At 46.3% G+C, this 16,810-nt stretch overlaps 1 long non-coding RNA gene across 2 annotated transcripts in view; it reads right to left on the reverse strand.

The window, feature by feature from the left end:
• Window positions 1-424: 424 nt before the first annotated feature.
• LOC115649921 overlaps window positions 425-16,810 on the reverse strand; it is a 53,088-nt gene continuing 36,702 nt past the window's right edge. For both annotated transcript variants that reach the window (XR_003999966.1, XR_003999965.1), the window contains one exon: window positions 425-543. This is a non-coding gene — a long non-coding RNA (uncharacterized LOC115649921). The remainder of the gene's footprint in view (window positions 544-16,810) is intronic.

Genomic DNA, 16,810 nt, shown 5'->3' on the forward strand with positions numbered 1-16,810 from the left:
TTAGAGCATCTCTAACAAAAACAACAACACAGTCACTAATGGGCCCAGCCATTATATTTGGCTCCAGATCCAAACATCCAGAATGTGTGAAGGCCTTTTGATCTGGAGTTTTGGTTCAGCCCACCAGAGAGATTAAAATAAGCTTCCAAATTCAGACTGGGCTTTTACACTGAAATAAAAATGATATTCTCCGCACACTCTACAAACGCTCTAACAAGTCACAGTCATTTTTAAGAGATCCGAAAACAAAGAGCACCAGGAAGTGGATGAAGTCCCCCTTCTATGGGAGCCCTAGAGCGGGGCATTCCTTGGCAGCAAACACCATTTCTAGCTAATGAAGGAATAAACAGTTCCAGGAGTCCCCCCTGCTTCACAAAGCTTGAAAATCAATAGATAAATGAGACTCAAAATTACTTGCCTGCTTTCTGAGGTCTGCTGGGGACCGCTCGATTCCATAGCCCTTATTCACATAAAGGACAAGCTCCCTGATCAGCGATAACCAGATGAATCCATGGAAGGAGATAAGTCACTAGCATGAATTGCCTGGGTTTCAAAAAAAGGAAAGGAAAGAATTTAAAGCAAGTCTCTTGTGGGGGGCCACAGGGCACAAAGCTCATCTCTAAATCAGTGCCAAGAATTTCCTGCCTTGCCCAATATCTTAGGAAAGTCACTAACTTCTCAACGTCTCCCCCTTACTTCAAGGCAGAGCCCTCTCCTGGCTCTCTGATCCAGAGCTAAAGTTGCGCTCTCCTAATCAAAATTAAGAAAGCGTCACTCTTAGGGCATTTCATTAAAGAAAAAGAGACCCCTATATGTCATACAGGGAGCATCTTTCTGTCCTTGAAGGCCAGCAAGATGGCAAAAACAGCACTCGCACCCAGACCTTCTCAAACCCACATTTTGTCAGATCTCCCATACCAAGCAGGGTCAAGGCCAGTCCGTACTGGGAGACCTCCAAAGAATATCCGGAACAAGGAGTGGTGTTAATGATTCAATAAGGGCTACTCTTTCCTCTAAGGCAGTAGTGAATCCTAGCATCAGCATGGAGTCAGAGGAACTGTGCTGCTGGAGCTACTAGTTTACGGATGAGACAAGTCAAACCATTTTACAAACAACTGGGGTGTTAGAGTCAGGGCAAGACACCAAGGTTATCTCAGGAAATTAAATTCTACCTTCCCAAAATTCCCCCTTGCATTTTCCGCTCTATACAGTATTTCCTTTTCCAAATGTTTGTGTAGGGCTGCTGTGCACTGTTAAACAGCTGCTATGCACTACCCCAGAGGGGGTTGCATTTCAGTTGTGGGTGAAGTGATTTCCATCTCTCTACACAAATTCTGCTAGTGTCTCTCAATCCTTCCCCACAGCACCCTCTGCTATTCCAGTCCTGGTGCTTGAGTCCCTCAGCCCCCACGCACACACGCATTCCAGCTTTGCCATTCACTTCAAATAGCTCTACCCATGCACTCCACTGTAGACCTATAGCAATCCTTGTTATTGTAGTCCAGCCCCCAAAGACAGGAAACTTTTCATGTGTTAGAGCATTTCATCCACATTAAACAAAACTCTTTTTAAAATCAGATTGTAGTGCATTTGCTATGAGGCAGCTTATAGGAAATTCCCAGGGGGAGTCCACACTTCTGTTACTCTATCTCTGGCAGACAACGAGCACCTCCCTTTTCTATCATGTCAGGCATGCACCTGGATACCCAGAAGAGAGCTAATTCTCAACAAGATAATGGGAGCAGCACGTGCTGACTAATGCACACACAGACCATCAGGAAGCTGCATGTGCTGCCCATGCTACTGTCTGGGTTCTATTTACCTTTTATCACCCCTACCTTGGTCCAAAGGTATTTAAAGCCAAGAGCAAGTAGAGAAAATGCCATAGGTATCACAAATCCACAGACACAGCAGCACTGGAGGCTGTCAAGAAAACATATTTGGTGTGCAGTTGAGGAGACACTGGAACTGCCTCTCTCAGATGGGCTGAACTGAACCCTAATTCCAAAGATGCCAATGTTTGAGGGCATTGGAGGGAAGACACGGACTCTAGCAATCTCTGGTTACTAGGTGATAGTAGCTGCAGCTGAACTTGTACTAGCACATATTCCCACACAAATGAAACACTAATGTGGTAAAAGAGAAGCCTGTAAACAGCTGAATCTTTCCCCTTTCAAAAGCCTATAGATCTACTGACATTAACAGTGCAAAGAAACTGCTAGCCAAGTTCTGTAATCTAAAGTGAATTTACCCAAAGTCCCCTGCAAACGGCTCTCCTACGAAGCTTTCTGTGGGATTCTTGATTCAGGTGCAGATTCTCTCTTTTTAGCTGTGTTGCTCTGTCCCTTGTTATCGCTTTATCCAGCACTCCTCCTGCTGCTGAGTCTATCCCAGCCTGGAATAACCAGTCCCTCCCATTGCTTCTGCCCACAGCCTTGTTGCTGTTTGAAGGTAAGGTTCAGCTCTTTGCCAGTCCCACCCTCCAGCAGGGTCAGTGTCATTCCCACAGTGCACACACGCACATGTTCCAGCTAGGACGGCCCATAACAGAGGAAGTAAAACTATTGGTTGAAGATCTCCAGATCATTAGAACAGCCTCTCCCCTGGCACGCTGAACACCAAGCAACTCGCCCAGGAACTTGTACACAACTTTTAAAAGGCATCAATAGAATTAAAAGACATATAGCAACCCTTCTCTAGCACCTTCTGTATGGGGATCTCAAAGCTCTTCCCAAAAATTAATGATCTGGTTTCCTTCACCCCTGTGAAGTAGGCCCCTTTTTATTATCCCTGTATTGCAGATGATGAAACTGAAGCACAGGGAGGGGAAATGAAGTGGGATAGATTAACAGTTAAAAATAAGACCATAAACAACTGGGGGAAATTTTAAAAGAAAAAAAGAGAGACCTTAGGCATATATATATAATTTGTTTGTGATTCAGTGGCATAAAGAATGCTCTCTTCATACAGCTGTTTAATAAAGAATAAGGCTATTCCTATTTCTTCACTAAAGGCCTATATTTCTGCTCCACACATCACTGACAGGGAAAGACAAGAATCTAAGAACAAGTGAGGGTCTCAGTGAGAGGAGAGCCTGAAGAAGATATTAGTACACTCTCTTAAGGGTAGCATATACTAACACTGTTGCATTATGTCTGAGTTTTTATCCTGGGTAGGCCTCTGTTTGTCATGTACAATTTAGAGGAATGCTGCCCAGTCAAATTTGACAAAATTTAATTTTTTGTATCAAAACAGGTTCTTACAACACTTAAGACACATGGAAACTTTTCCATGTCTTTTTCTTAAAAGAAACAGTTTTAAAAAATATATATATAAACCTTCTTTACAGTCTCTCACTGGCTGCCAGTCTATTTCTAAGTAAAATGCAAGACATTGGTTCTCATCCACAAACTTCTAAATGACCTAAGCCCAAGTTATCCAAGACACCTCCTCTCCCTTGCCATACCAGAGATGTCCTTGAGAAATACTTTATATCTCTTGCCTTAGCGTGAAGCTCAAGCGAATCCTTCTCCAGAGCAAGCCTTGGCCTCTGGAATTTTCTCCTGCTGGAAATACAACTGAGCCCAGATTTGGCCAAGTTTAGAAAATGCACCTGTTTCCAGCAATGGTGGGCTCTGGCTTGCTTTCATTCCCCCCTCTATCACTGTCCTCAAACGTTGTGAAGCTGTGGGGGACTATAGTGCATTTCTTCATTATATTTGGGTAAAGTAATGTGCTCCCATTTTAAACAGTGATGGACAACCTCACAATGTTCAACGTAATAAAATTTACAAGCAAAATCTATTCAGCCATTTTTGAGTATTATGAGCATGTAAAAAGTAAGGAACTTCCCCAACCAAAAATAAAGTGTCATTAAGGTCTTGACACAAGAAACCTGACTATGTAGTTAATGTTTATCTCCTAGTAATTGGTTAATGTTTACAAGTCCTTTGTAGATTAACATTATTAGTGCTACTAATTATAGACGTACTAGGATAACTCTATAGCTACATCTGTAATTCCCTTTCCATTATTATGTAGTAGCTACTGTATGGTAACACCCAGAGAATTTATCTACCCTGTAATAAAAAGTTCAGAGCCCTGAGTCTCAGAGCCCAGGTCAGCTGAGCTGGCCTCACAGAGCTCAGGTTGAGGGACTAAAAATAGCAGTGTAGACAAGACCCTGCAAGGGGAGGGAAGGCCCGAGTCCCCGAGCTCTACCCCAAGCCTGAACATCTAAAGTGCAATTGTCTAGCCCTGCAGCTAGAACCCCATGAGCCCAACTCAGCTGACCTTGTTCGGTCACAGTCATACCGGGGGTCTTTTATTGCAGTATTGACATATCCCCAGAGACCCCAATCAGGACCAGGGCCCCTTTGTGCTAGGCAATGTACCTCCATCTATGAAGATATAGTCCCTGCTGCAAAGAGCTCACAATTTAAGGCCTCATCTACACACAGTTTTTGTCCCACACAACTAGGGGTATGACTATATTTTGATATAGTCCAAGCAGTTCAACATCCTAGTATGCATAAACATGAATATAAGGGTACAGCTTATTCCTGTAAAGAAGCTATATTGGTATAAGCACTTTATAGAGGTATACCTGCATCCACACTGGGGGCTGAACCAATCAAACTACATTGGTTTTTAAACCAATAGAGTTAAAGTGGAACAAAAATTGTGTGTAAAGCACTACTAAAAAGGCAGGAGTCATAATGACAGGTAGAAGAAGAGGGATACAATCGAGTATAGACTTGCAATTCTAAGCCTAGTTTTCAGTTTTCCTCCAGGAAGAATCCTTTCTACCTGAAGTTTTGTATTTCCAATCTAATCAGATGCTTTTAAAAAAAACTTAAAGTTTGAGGTTAATCCATCGAGGCATTTCTGACAAACAGGACTTTGGGAAATGAGGTTTAATCCCCTTTTTTATATCTCCATTAATGATTTTTAAAGGCCTGTCCCAAGAAAAGCTTGCCCTGGAATCTCCACATTTATTTTATTCAATATTTCTTACAATTAACTTTTATTGCACTCATGTTCTCCACTCTTCAGTCTGCCTATCTGCTTCTTCTCATGACACCAGCTCCTGTCATGTCTGTACTATGCATAATAACAATCTTTTGCATCTCAGGTTACATCTGCAGTGGTTGCAGATTATCTGATGCAACCACAAATGAAGGTGCTTTTGCAGAATTTTGGTAAATTTTGCTTTTTTTTAAGGCCCCTTAGAGACTAACAATTTTATTTGAACATATGCTTTCGTGGGCTACTGCCCACTTCATCAGATGCATAGAATGGAACATATAGTAAGGAGATATATATATACAAACAGAGAACATGAAAAGGTGGGAGTTGTCCTCCACGTCCTTTTCATGTTCTCTGTATGTGTATATATATCTCCTTACTATATGTTCCATTCTATGCATCTGATGAAGTGGGCTGTAGCCAGGGCCGGCTCTAGGTTGCTGCCCCAAGAAAAAAGATTTTTGGCTGCTCCCCACCCCACCCCTGAGCTCTCACCCCCCCACACCAGTGCCCTCCACCACCCACACCCCCTGCTTCCCCAGCGCTGGGCTCTCCCCCCCACCCCACCCGCACCCTCTGCCATCCGAGCCATGGGCTCCCCCCACCAGTGCTGAATCTGCCCGCTCCCCACTTGCCTCCAGCTGGTCCAGTGCTAGCAGGGTAGGGGTAAGCAGCGGGGCTCCTGGGCCACGCCTCAGCCAGGGCTCCCACCCCCAGGACTGGCCAGGACCTGAGAGGGCAGAGCCAAGGCACTTCCCCGGCAGGGAGCTGAGGAGCTGGGGCAGGGTAGCCCCAGAAGGAGCGGAGCCCCGGAGGGCAGAACGCGGGCCCCACATGGCAGCACCCCGCTCTCTATGGCCCCGCTGCTGTTGCAGTTTCTAGCCTCCCTGCCTCAGTCCCTGGGCGGCTCGGGCCGCTTCACCCAGCCCCGGCTGTAGCGCTGGGGGGCGGCCACCCTGCAGCACCTGCAGGCAGCTCCGTGTGCCTCGCAGGGCGGCCCCCAGCCTGAGAGTCCCCAGCTTGGAGCCTGTCTGGCCCAGCCACAAGGTGCGGGTGCTGCTCCCCCGTGGTGCGAACCTCAGCGGCCCCAGGGTGCCTTCCGTGCATGACGCCCTGCTACTAGCAGGGCCGGCTCTAGGCTTTTGCGCTGGAAGCGCACGCATGCACGCACGCACACACACCCCCGCCCCTGAAAATGTGCCGCCCCAGCTTGGTTTGCTGGTGCCTAGAGCCGGCCCTGGCTGTAGCCCACAAAAGCTTATGCGCAAATAAAATTGTTAGTCTCTAAGGTGCCACAAGTACTCCTGTTCTTCTTGCGGATACAGAATTACATGGCTGCTACTCTGAAACCTTTTTTATGAGACTTTCCACCTCAGCCCACCTCTGCTGGCTGTTGCTCACTTAGCAGATTCACATGGTTTTGAAGGGATGAAAAGTTGAAATCTGGGAGATGTTTTTCCCCTGTACACTTCTTTATGCGAAAGAGAATGGGTGGGTCCCTTGTGTGCCCAGAATCCATCATCTCACCAGACAGCTTTCCTTGAAAGGACACTGATGACAGTTGTGTTCTGTTGAGCTGCACCTCAGGACATTGTTTTATTGTGTTAGTACTTTATAAGGTATCACTGATGCTACCTCTTTGTATTAAAAAGCCCTGAACATAGCTTCTGTGAACTCCAACATTTTCCTCAGGCTGCAGGAGCGGCACCAGGGTTTTTGGCGCCCTAGGCGCAGGGCTGGCTCGCCGGCCCCGCGGCTCTGGTGGACCTGCTGCAGGCGTACCTGCGGAGGGTCCGCTGGTCCCGCAGCTCCAGTGGACCTGCCACAGGCGTTTCTGTGGATGCTCCACCGGAGCCGCGGGACCAGCGGACCCTCCGCAGGCACGCCTGCGGGAGGTCCACCGGAGCAGTCTGCCAGCCTCCCAAATCCTGGTGTCCTAGGCGACTGCCTAGGTCACCTAAATGGAAGCGCCAGCCCTGTCAGGCTGTGAGGGTAACCCACTTGCTCAATTTTCTTTCCCCTCTGTGACTAGATTCCTGACTTATTCTAACTCATGTTGCCAGACATTTTTCATCTCTTCCTCATTCCTGGTCCTCTTTGTGTTTCTTTCCCTACCCTCATCCCCATGTTTAGGTCAGGAGTCACTGTTGTTAGTATAAATAGGGCTAGTACACTTGTGTAACTACATTTAGTGACTGCATTCTTCCATTGCTGGAAAGGGAGAGAAAATAAAGTCGCCGAGGCCTCGCCCTCACTCCCTCACTCCCTCTCTCCCTTGAAGCTAGTGGAGACTCTGCTCCAGCCAGTAGCCAGGGGCTGAGGTGGTCAGGGGAGGTTTGGGCTGTCTCAGTGCTTGGGCCAGTGGCCTGGGGCAGCTTGGGCTGGCTGGCTGCCCGTCCAGTGCAGCTCGAGCCAGCAGGGTGGGTGGGCCAGGGCTCCTCCAGCCACAGGGGCGAGGGCTCGGGCCGCAGGGAGGGGCTCAGAGCCTTGGGTGGAAGGGGTGGGGCTAGGGGTTAGCCTCCCCGAGTGGGTTCACCAGCCCCCCATGTCCCCTATCTCCTATTCTCAGTGTAGTGTTGTGATAGGAAGCAGAGAGGCATTTGACTGCACTTCCACCAAGGATATAGAGAGAACGATGGTGAAAATTCCAGTTAGTATTACTAATCAAAGCAGATTTAGCTCCCATTTCAATGCAGGTGAAGATATTAGAACCAGTCAGCAAAGAAAGATAGCCTGTGTCCAGGGCAGCTTATTGTCCAGATTCAACCCTGCCTTACACGTGTGTAGAGTGAGTGTAAAACACCACTATTCTGATACTTGGAGTGTTTTGTGCTCACTTTGCACAGGTGTAACTGACTGGACTTGGTGCAAGGCAGGAAATAGTCAGACACCAAGGAATTAGTGATTCCCTTGAGTAATTGCATTCAATCAATTCTAGTGTTATTTAGGTTTCCTAGGAGTTTTCCTTTTTGACTAAAGCAGCAAAGAATCCTGTGGCACCTTATAGACTAACAGATGTTTTGGAGCATGAGCTTTCGTGGGTGAATACCCACTTCGTCAGATGCAAGTGGGTATTCATCCACGAATGCTCATGCTCCAAAATGTCTGTTAGTCTATAAGGTGCCACAGGACTCTTTGCTGCTTTTACAGATCCAGACTAACACGGCTACCCCTTTGATACTTCCTTTTTGACCTAACTTGCATTTTGTTTCTCATTCTGCTGTTCCCGTCCTGGGGCAAAAGCAGCCTTTTCTTATTCAGCCCTCTCATTTCAGCCTGCCTTGTCTTGTCTTTCCCTGTGTCCAGTCTCTTTGTCCCATGCTTTTCACCCTTTCCTTCCCTAGCCCCTCTCTTCCCCCCTTTTTTTTAGTTTGGCCCACAATCATCCCCCAGCATATCAACAGCAGTGGGAAGTAACCTAATTACTAGTTACTTGATAGACTAACCACTCCCAATATCCCACTGGCAATTCCAACAATCCTTTCTGCAGCTAGGAAAATATTTCCATGCTAATTAACAACAACATAGGGAATTTCTGGGCGGAAGGAACTGGGATTCCCATCTGGGCCCACGTGTCTCATGCTGAGTTAGCAATTGTACCTCACAGCATATTTCCCTACCAAATTCCTATCTTATTCCATTATTAACTGTTTACACTGCCCCCTGCTCCTAAGGCCTTGTTAGTCTGACCTCTACTTCTTGTAAACAAACTCAGGCGAAATTACTTCAGTGCCCAGCTGTATGTCATCTTCTGTATTTGACACTTGCTCAAGCAGCCACATAACTTCCCTTTTCTCTCACCATTAGTGCTCACCTGAGTGGGCTCCCACCCCAGGTTCTCAGTCCTAAAGGATAGAGATGATCCTTGATCTATTTTAAAGATTGTTCTAGCAATGTGCTCTGTCTCCATTTCAGCCCCAGCCATTTGCTGTCCAAATAGGACTGGACACAGTTTCCAGGAGTCCCGGCTACACGTCCCTTCGATATAACTAAAATCATTCCCTAGACTCATAGCACTAGCTATGCACTTGGATTTACAGAATCAGTGTTTTCAGGTTGTGATGGCAATCAGTCATAGTCAGGTAGCGATGATGGGTTTTGTGAACTGAAAAGCTTTTTATGTCATAAGAACCAAGCTAAAATCACTCATCTCAATGGTGACCTGCAAAAACAAACAAACAAAAAAACCCTACATAAAATGGGGGTGAGGAAAAGGTCTTCTGCAATTGTTTGTTTTTTAATAATGGATAAAGGAAGTCTGAAAGGTTTCCTTTTAAAAAAATGAGATTGGTGATTGCAAATTGTTTAAGAACACTTGAGTTAATGCCCCAAAAGCCACAATCCTGCATTCAAGTAGAAGGTCATATTGGTTTAAAAAAAACAAACAACCTGGTTTAGAAGGAAAGTGACGGCAGCTATTAAAAATAAATAATAATAATAATAATAATTAATAACAAATGGAAGAAAGGGGAAGTTGATAGTAATATAAATATAAATCAGAAGCAAGGAACTGTAGAAAATTGATAAGGGAAGCAAAGGGACACAACAAGAAATCTATGGCCAGCAGATTTATGGAAAATAAGGAGGTAATTTTTTTTTTAAGTACATTAGTAACAAAAAGAATCCTAACAATGGTATTAGTCCATTACCAGATGGAAATGGTAGAATTATCAATAATAATGAAAAAATGGCATAAGTGTTCAATAAATATTTCTGTTCTGTATTTGTAGACAAAAGCCCAGATGATGTAGTCCTAGCATGTGTTACCACTCTTTCCATTTCACTAATCTCAGGAGGATTGTAATACCATGGCCATCACCTGCCTCTATTTCCCGTTCACCACGGCCCCCAAAGAACTCAGTTTCCAGCCATCTTCTCAACCCAAAATCCTTTAATTCACTCTGCACTAGGCTGGCAACAGAATTTGTCAAAACAGAATTCAAAAATTCCCCAAATACACACAAAGTCTTTCATCAGTTCCAGCTCTACTCAGTCTCCTGTTTCCTAGGGTTCCCTAGCTTACTGCTAGACCTCCTGCCTCTGACCGTTGTAGTTACTTCCCTCAACCACACACAACCTTGCAGCTTCCTGCAGCCTTTTATAGTTGAATCACCTGATTCCTCTTGGTGGGGCTTATTCTCTAATCAGGGCTGGCTTAGCCCCAGCCCAAGGGCAAGCCACTCTATTACAAGGATATTAAACAGCAATTACTAAAGTTAAATATTTTTAAATCACCATGGCTGGGTAATTTGCATCCAAGAATTTTAAAAGAGTTGGCTGAGTAGCTTGCTGCACCATTAATGTTAGTCTTAGAACAATGGGGAAGTTCCAGAAGACTAGAAGAAAACTAATGTTGTGCCAATGTTTTAAAAGGGTAAATGAGATGACTTGGGCAATTATAGTCCTGTCAATCTGACATCGATCCCAGGCAAGATAATGGAGTGGCTGATACGGGTCTCAATTAATAAAGAATTAAAGAAGGATAATATAATTAATGCCAATATAGAGAGGTTTGTGGAAAACAGAACCTATCAAACTAACCTGAAATCTTTTTTTGATGAGATTATAAATTGGGTCAATAAAAGTAATAGTGTGGACTTAATATACTTAGACTTCTGTAAGGTCTTGGACTTGGTACCGCATGACATTTTTATTAAAAAACTAGGAAGCTATAAAATTAACACAGCACACATTAAATGTACTAAAACTGGCTAACTGACAGGTCTCAAAATGCAATTATAAAGGGGGAATCATTATCAAATGGATGTGTTTCCAATGGAGGTCTCATCAGGATCGGTTCTTTACCCTACACTATTTAACATTTCTATCAGTGACCTGGAAGAAAACATGAAATCATCACCGACAAAGTTTGGAGATGACACAAAAATTGAGGGAGTGGTAAGGGGACAAGTCAGACGACAGGTCAAAGCAATTTGGATCACTTGATAAACTGGGCACAAGCAAACAATGTATGTTTGTGTTAGCAGATCTGATTACATCAGGGCCACAGTGTGGCCTTTGGGCTCTAGTAAATTACAGATGCGGCCTTAGGCTTGGTAAAGCTTGATGCCCACTGTTGAAAATATCACCTCATCCACTGATTCAGAGGCAAGCTAAGAAACCCTCTTCATTCACCTTAGTCAGGTTTCTATTTATCCTGAACTGAAAGGTGGGAGCGGAGGGCGACTGGAAATTATAGTAAAATCTTTTTAAAAACCCTTCAGTGGCGTTTGTCACCTCTAAATCTCAAGAGCGGAAACAAGCTTTTCTTTTGTGCTGAGGAGAGCTCAGTTCCAGACTCCAGCTGGACCCCAGAGAACCAATACAGGCTTAGGCTCTGGCTGACCAATACAGTTTAGGTGCCAGTTAGGAAGCAGAGCAGTTTAGTGGCTGAAGCCCAGGAGTGGCAGTCACATGATACAAGTTCTAGACTTGGTTTGCCACCGACTCACTGTGCCACCCTGAGCAAATCCTGTTGCTGTTCTATGCCTCAGTGTCCTTTACTGTAAACTGGGCAGTAATGATTTTGACCTATCACTGTAAAAGCACTTTCAGAGCTAGATTGAAAGCACAATGGAAATGCTAAAAATTATTAGCAGAAAGTGTGGGTGAAGGGTAAACAACTCCAGTTCTTGTAGGGATGGTGAGCGGAATCACTCTCTGAAGTCAGTGAAGTTACATGCTGAATTAATATGGCTCTTCCTGATCTCTTTCCCTGTGAGAGACTCGTGCAGGGCAGGTATACCCTGTCACCCCCACAGGGGGGCATTATGGACCTGCAGCCAAGTTCAATGGACTACTCCTCCCAGGGCAGTATAGCCTAATGGTTAGGGTCAGTGGGGGGGTATCTTTAGGTTTAGGACAGTCTGGCCTAGCAGCTGGAGTCAATGGGACCACCCTCCTCTCTGCAGGGCAGCGGGGCCTAGCAGCCAGAATCAATGGGGCTGCCCTTCTATGCAGGGGAGTGTGGCCCAGCAGCCAGGGTCAGTAGGACTGACCTTCAGGGCAGGGTGGTGAGACCTAGGAGCTGAAGTCAACAGGACTACCCTTCCAAACGGGGCAGTATGGCCTAGCGGCCAGGCAGGGGGTGGGTTGCCACCCAAGGGTGGATTGGCAGCTGGGGTAGGGGTGCCAGGGCCCTCCTTACTTCATCAGGTCCCAGCCCAGGGTCCTAACAGCAGCGAGAATATCTGCTACTGAGTCAGCAGGAATCCCTCTGAAACATGGTGACTCTGTTCCCAGTCCCACAACCGGATCAATGTCTGGTTCCCCTGGGCTGCTTCCTACTCTGTCTTCCTGCTCCATAGTCCACAGTTCATCTAGGGTAGTCGGCAGGTGAAGTTCCCAACAACTCCTCCCCCTCATGGGCATCTGCAGACAGCTGGGACTTGGCAGGCCTGGCCTCTGAGGCCTGATGCTCTGATAGCTCCCAGGTGGGAGCATGCGATGCACACAGGGCCGGCGCTACCATTTAGGCAGCCTAGGCAATCGCCTAGGGCGCCAGAATAAATGGTGGGCACCGTTTTGCCGGAGGAGGCGGCAGGCGGCTCCGGTGGAGCTGCCACAGTGGTGCCTGCGGAGGGTCCGCTGGTCTGCGACTCCTGCGGACGATCGGCTGCTCGTGCGGCTCTAGTGGACCTCCCGCAGGCACGACTGCAGCAGCTCCACCGGAGCCGCGGAGCACCGGACCCTCCGCAGGCACCACTGTGGCAGCTCCACCAGAGCCGCGGGACCAGTGCGCGGGGCGGCGAAATTGCCGTCCGCCTAGGGCGCTCAAACCCCTAGTGCCGGTCCTGGATGCACATTCTCTCTCCTCTCTGCTCAGGGCAGACTGAGCTGAACTGAGCTGCTCCCATGGTTCCAGTTGGAGCATGCTCAGCAGAGGTGAGGGGGAGTGGCTTCTCAACCCACAATATGGGGTTAACCTGTTTCTGCCCTAGTGCAGCGCAGGTGTATCCTGTCACAGGGACTGAGGCCAAGAGAAGTGGGGAGCAGGATGCATGATGCTGGAATATGCAAGGACAGAGCAGCTGAAAAGGAGGCTGCATAAAAATGTAGAAGCTGGGAGTCCTTTCTCCCATTCAGGACACTGGAATTCAGGCAAACCTAAAGCAACAAGTGTCACAGAGCTCAACAAAAATAATGAAAAACTTGGGAGTTGGGGGCACTCAGCAAAAAAACAGGACTTCCTAGAGTTAGATTCTCACCTACGGCCAGGGGAAAAGATCTATGCAGAGACTTCAATAACTGTAGCTTCCATGATCACCCCAAAAGCACAGCCATGCATGTCCCCAGCAGAAGCTACCTACCAAAACTAATCACAGCACCTGAGGGCTTTGCATCATATATCGAGAGCTCTCATATCATGCCAGCTATGTAAAGACAGTGTTACTGCACACTAGATCCAGGAGACTGGTTTCCAACACCGCCATCACCCATCAGTCACAGAGACACTGCTCATATGTGTCCAACCCTAAAGAACAAATTCCTTCCCTCACACCTAATTCCTCATAAAAAGCTCAGAAGATTTGCAGAAGGCTGAGTGAGGAGGCACAATGCCCCATGAGATGATGAGCATCACTGCTGTGAAATAACTACAAGAAGGGATGTCTGAGAATGGATTTATCCATCCCAGACTGCAGATTGATTGGCCATTATTTCAATCACATCAGGGAAAACTTGCTACTGAGCATAGCATTGGCAAATTTCATAGGTATTCTAGGCTTTTATGCCCACTACTCTAGGCTTCTCCTTCCTACCTTAAAGATAAGCTGCTGTGCTGGGCTGTGCACAGAGATTAGAGGGAAACAAGGTGCTGTTCTCCAAGCAGACTGCACCATCTTTTAATAGGAGTGATCACTCCCAGTTTCCACAGGAAGAGGTAGGAAAAGCTTCTCTGAAGGTTACATGGAATGATGAGATTGAAGAGGAAGAGAGGGACCATGTGAAAAATTAAGACATCCCATCCTAGATTCACACAGAAGAAGAACAGTCATGTCTCCCAATCTGGTGATGGCCATAGACAAACAGTATAGGCCAATTACCTCCTTTACATCTCAGTGCAAAAAATAAAACAAACGTAAACAAAGCAAAGGTGAGAGAAACACCGGCTGTGGAAATTAGATCCAGTCACTCCTCCTCTCACTCCAGCACTTCTCCTGGCCGCCTTCTCTCTCTGCCCCAAGCAGCACTCGCATTGCATCACAATGCTCAAAAGCATCCTTTTGAAGGGAAGCCTTTAGCCCAGGTGCCACATGATGCTCCAACCACAATTACTGGAGAAGAGGCCAAGGGAAAGATGGAAGGAGGAAAGAAACACATTTAGAGGAGGGGGAAGAGAGAAAGATGGAGATAGAGGCGTACAGGAGGGAGAAAAAGGGGCCATAAATTTCCTTCTAATTCCAAATAATTCCGATTACATGGATGAGTAGTTTTCAATCAGAAAGATAATCTCAAAGATAGATGGCAGGATAATTGCTCGTCGGCGCGACGTAAATATTGTGTCGTTTCTATTAATCTCAGCGAATCGGGTGTCAGGGCTGTCACTCATTCATCAAAACAAATTAAAAAAAAACATATTAAAAAAGAGAGGGAGAGAGATGCTGGAGGAGGGGGATGTGTATCCAAGGAACAGCCAAAGGCCCAGGGCTCAGTAATGAATGCTCCTTATGTGCTATTTGTATTCTGTATTTTATAAAAGCTAAAGGTAACCAAGGCTGTAGGTCTTTATTAACCTCGCTGTAGGGAATGAAACAGGTACTGCTACATGCAGAACAGAATAATGAGCCACTGCACAGCAGGATAGTGGGTGGGGAGGAGAGAGAAGGAAGAGTTCAAGAACAATCTTAGGTGTTTGGGCTGAACAGTTCGACTGTTACTCACATGCAGGTCCTTCTGCCCCAGGGATGCCTGAGATAAGGAATTTTATGCAGCCTCAAAGCCTGTACAAGAAGCAATGTTACCACGTGCCATGGATTAGGGGCAGAGAAATGGGAAGAAGTGGTAGCAGGCTGGGAGAGGTGGAAGGACATATAGGACATACACAGGGAGAGAGAAACACAGGGATGATTTGCCTATGGGACTAGATCATGCCATCCCTAGGTGCCCTGAACCGAGCGTGGGTAAGGGTGAGTCCCCTCTCACCTCACTGGGCATTCTGTTCATTGTACTTATTATTTACTTGTTAGGAACAGTTAAAAAGCTCCTCTCCCCCCCACTCCAACCTTCCCTCCTCCCTTCCAAATTCCTCAGGTCTGCTTGTACCAGAGCTGCCTTCTCTTCCAGCCCTTCTTACTGGAATGTGGCCCTTTCATCAATAGCTTTAGCCACTCGCCCAGTAAATCATCTGTGTTTGCCCTCTGACCTCACAGAGATGAGCTGCTAGGGAACAGGAAGAAATTCTTAGCAAAGCTCCATTTGCAGCAACTCTGAAGTCACTTGTCCTGAGAGTCTGGCACCTCTTTCTCCAATAAACACATCTCCTCACGGCCCACAATCACACCCCTCTCTACTAGAAAAAGGACTGACGCCACCAATTCATGTCACAACAGCCAACTACACAGTTTTCTGTCACTTCTGGGCCAGGCCAGATTTGAACCCACAACCTAGAAGAGAAGGATGCCTATGCTGTTCATCCTTCCCCAAAGAAATAAATAATGAATAATAATTTAGCTTTCTCAGTGCATGTCTACACTTACCATGGATTGACACTGTGGCAATTGATATACCGGTGGTTGATTTAGTGGGTCTAGTGAAGACCCACTAAATCAACCGCAGATTGCTCTGCCGTAGATTCCAGTACTCCACCAGAACGAGAAGCATAAGGGTAAGTTGATGGGAGAGTTTTTCCCATTGACTCAGCGTGGTGTAGACACTGCAATAAGTCGACCTAAGTTACATCAATTCCAGCTACGTTATTCACATAGCTGGAGTTAGGTATCTTAGGTCGACTTAACCCTATAGTGTAGACCTGCCCTCAGAGAGAAAAACATGCACTAGACAATGAACTTCCAGCCAAGCCACCCTGTGTTGTAATCTCCCAAGAGAGCATGAACAGAGCTAGACTGGATCAGCTTCAGGATGAGAAACTTGCAAGCAAAACACAGGCTACATCTACATTTTGAGTCAAGGGTATGATTTCCCTGCTTGTGGGTACACATACTCACACTAGCTCTCATCGAGCTAGCGCGAGTATAAATATCAGTGTTGCTGCAGTAGCACAGGTAGCAGCAGTGGAGGCATGGCTTAGCCATGATGAGTATGTACCCAAGTTTGTACTCAGCACAGCTAAGCAGGGGAATCACACCCCTCACTCATCATGTAGACATAGAATGTAAACATTCAAGTGTTTTTTAATCAGTACTGAGTTATCTGGTGTTAGTGGTGCCATGCTAGAGACAGTCTTTTAGATGAGATGTAACACAGCTTCCAATTGCTCATAGTCATTAAAGATCCTGTGGCACTCTTCATAAAAAACAGGATGTTGATGCTTGTTTACTGTTGTCTAGACGAGAGTTTCTGTATGGCTGCTAAACAGCTGCCCCTTTTCACTCCAGAGGTGGCAGCATTTCAGTGGTTGCTGAAGTGATCCCTACAGCTTGCACATTAAGTTAAGTTTCTAAAGAGCTTTGGGTTGAAAGATGGACTGGAAATGCAGGACATCGTCATTTTAGGCTATTTGAAGGCTAGTCACTTAAGACTTTTGCCGTCCTGAGCTCTGGGAGCCAACTGACAGGTTTTAGCTGTGAGTGAACTTTGTGCTTTGCAAACAGCTTCCTACACA

The sequence above is a fragment of the Gopherus evgoodei genome, chromosome 4 (assembly GCF_007399415.2).
Source record: "Gopherus evgoodei ecotype Sinaloan lineage chromosome 4, rGopEvg1_v1.p, whole genome shotgun sequence".
NCBI lineage: Eukaryota > Metazoa > Chordata > Testudines > Testudinidae > Gopherus > Gopherus evgoodei.